The sequence below is a fragment of the Sinocyclocheilus anshuiensis genome, unplaced genomic scaffold, assembly GCF_001515605.1.
Source record: "Sinocyclocheilus anshuiensis isolate Anshui unplaced genomic scaffold, SAMN03320099.WGS_v1.1 scaffold1886, whole genome shotgun sequence".
Lineage (NCBI taxonomy): Eukaryota > Metazoa > Chordata > Actinopteri > Cypriniformes > Cyprinidae > Sinocyclocheilus > Sinocyclocheilus anshuiensis.
This window is the reverse complement of record NW_015544234.1, coordinates 18,915-21,917: the sequence shown is the minus strand read 5'-3', so window position 1 is coordinate 21,917 and position 3,003 is coordinate 18,915.

Below are 3,003 nucleotides of genomic sequence, written 5' to 3'. Positions count from 1 at the left end.
GTGAGAGTTAAAAGCGAATGGACACGAGCAATGCTTGATGCACACATCTACAACAGTGCAACCAATTCTAAGGAAAAGCACAGCTGTTAAACATCTATGGGACGCATCGAATGGGAGGACTGTTATCGGGAAATGTGATAAAAGTGAGAGTGATGAATAAATGCATGCAGCTGCATATGGGAGGTGAGCTTCTGTCGTTCATCTTTCACTCCTTATCACATTCCTCAACATACAAGATCACGTTTCACCAGTTCTTTAGGCTTCATTAACTTAAGCACATTCATATTTCTGATTCTCAGTGAGGTGCTGAGGTTTTCATTTTATAATCAAACAAATAACTAAAGATAAAGAGTGGATTGCAGCAATAACTGCATTCAATCACGGCTTTACTGTAAACCTACAGTAGATTAATTTAGGGATTTAATTTGAATTTGCACCTGAAGAGGATTGAATTTCCAAAAAGCCAGCAATTTTTCAATGGATTCCCAGAGAATGAGAGATCAAATCTAATCACAGGTTAATTTTTTAATCATTAATTTGCTTTCACAATGTTTGTTTTCAACATATTTTGAAGTATGTTGGCAACCGAACAGTGGCTGGTCCCCACTGACTATGAAAAAAAAATACTATGGAAGTCAATGGAGACCAGAAACTGTTTGGTTACCCACATTCTTCAAAGTATCTTATTTGATGTTCAACAGAAGAAAGACATTTTTACAGGTTTGGAACAACTTGTGGGTGTGTAAACAATGACAAAATCATTTCATTTTTGGGTGAACTATCCCTTTAAGTCAGACAGTCCACCGTGAGCAACTGAATGCTTCTCTGCAAACTGCGCGTCCATCATTAGTTATTGGACAGACCCAATGATAACTTTCCCATTCAGCCCTACATCTGGAGAGCCTTGTGTTCATCCAACGTGAGCAACTGAATGCTTCTCTGCAAACTGCGCGTTCATCATTAGTTGCTGGACAGAGCCATTGATAACTTTCCCATTCAGCCCTATATCTGGAGAGCCTTGTGTTCAAAGGGCAGATGTGAGCTCCTGATGTTTTAAACTGCGCATGTTTAGCGCATGCTGCTTTAACGGCGCGCGATCTGTAGTCTCCGTCGCTATGGAAACAAAGACGCCAAAATGCAATCACGCGCAAAAATGGGCTTCTCTAATACTTCATTTGAAATTTCATTATAATTGCTATTAGTATTATAAACAGTGCAAAATACTTACTTGTTGATTCAACTTTGGCCTTTGTAAAATACAGGACAAATCGTGTCCCATATTGATTTGATACGGGACTAGGGCTGTGTGATATGGACAAAAAAAAAACCTATCGCGATTTCTTTGATCAATTTTGCGATTTCGATTTTAATCTTAATTTTGACACACACAGACATGCTTTACAGTCATAAATGCGAAACATATTTCCAAAAGAAAACCAGTTAGAGCTTTATCACAAAGCTGTAACATGTCTCAGAAAAGACATAAGGCAAAATAATCACTAAGTAAAGGTGTAACAAAATGTCTCTAGAATAGACATATGGCAGAAAAAAAAAAAAAATCCCGTGTCCAGGGATTTTATTTTGCCATGCATTGGTCATAGAGCTCTTTGTGGCGTTGCCTCGGATGTTGAACTAGATTTGTTGCGCCAAGTTCACACGTACTCCGTCTGCAGTGCGTATACTATGTATAGTATAGTATAGTATGTGTATGCGGTGCAGAAGCAGCACGGACTCATTTTGCTTTCGTACAGGACGCGTTTGCAGTCCACTCCTGATCCGCGGCTGTTTACCACAAACACAACATTTATCCATTATTTTGATTTAAAATCCAAACGTGGTTTCTGAAAATGCTTTTTCAGCATTGTGATTCTCTTTTATCACAGTACAGTAATACAATCTTTCATAGACATATTCACGTTTAATCTCAATAAATATAACTTGTTTGAATAATGCACTGTCACTTTCAGCGCGTGCAGCACAGCAGAAATAGACTCAGTGCAGAAACGATTGCAGCATGACTGCTGCAGACGCACCGCTCCTGGAGCGCACTGCCGAACCACAATCGCGTGCAGTGTGAACGCTCTGATCCGTTAACATGGGCGCAGACAAAAATACGCACCACAGACGGAGAGTGTGAACCTGGCGTTACGTTTGTATGCCCGCCCGGTCTGTTCTGTTCTCGTGCTCCATTTAGGCGCGCTGCATTCTGATTGGTTCGGATAGCATACTGTCGGAAAATCGTGCTATAAAGCGATTTAGAAATCGCGCATGCTCAAATCGCAATTTTATGACGATTTCGATTAATCGCACAGCCCTATACGGGACACATCAATTTACCTTTAAATATGGGAAGATTCCGTATTTTAAGGCACAGGTGGCAACCCTACATTGTGTGGACAGACATGTTGAGATCACATGACCCATTATATAAACATATGCAACTAAGATTACACAATCGTGGCTCTTTTTTTTTAATCATCACTTCGAATAATGGGAAGAAATTAAGATCTCATTTAACACTTCCTTTTGTAGCTTAGTGTGTATAAGATCTACATGTTGTTGGTTTTGATGTTTGTTCTTTGTGCCATTAAAAATGGTGTTAATCTGGATTTGTCTTTTTTGCATTAGACCTGATGACACTGAAAGAGGAGAGTCAAGAACTCAGTGAAAAGGAGGATAATGTTCAGCATGAGAAATATAATTTCATGACTGGAGAAAAATCATTTAGTTGCTCACATACTGAAAAGACTACACAAAAAAGAGCTCTAAAGACAGCAAATAGAAGTTATTTCACCTGCCAACAGTGCGGGAAAAGTTTCACCACAAAAGAAAATATTGAAGTCCACATGAGAGTTCAAGCTGGAGAAAAGCCTTGTGGAAAGAGTTTCATTAATAAACCAAACCTTAAAAACCACACGAGAATTCATACTGGAGGGAAACCTTACACATGCTCTCAATGTGGAAAAAGTTTTAAACATAAACAACACCTCGATGACCACAAGA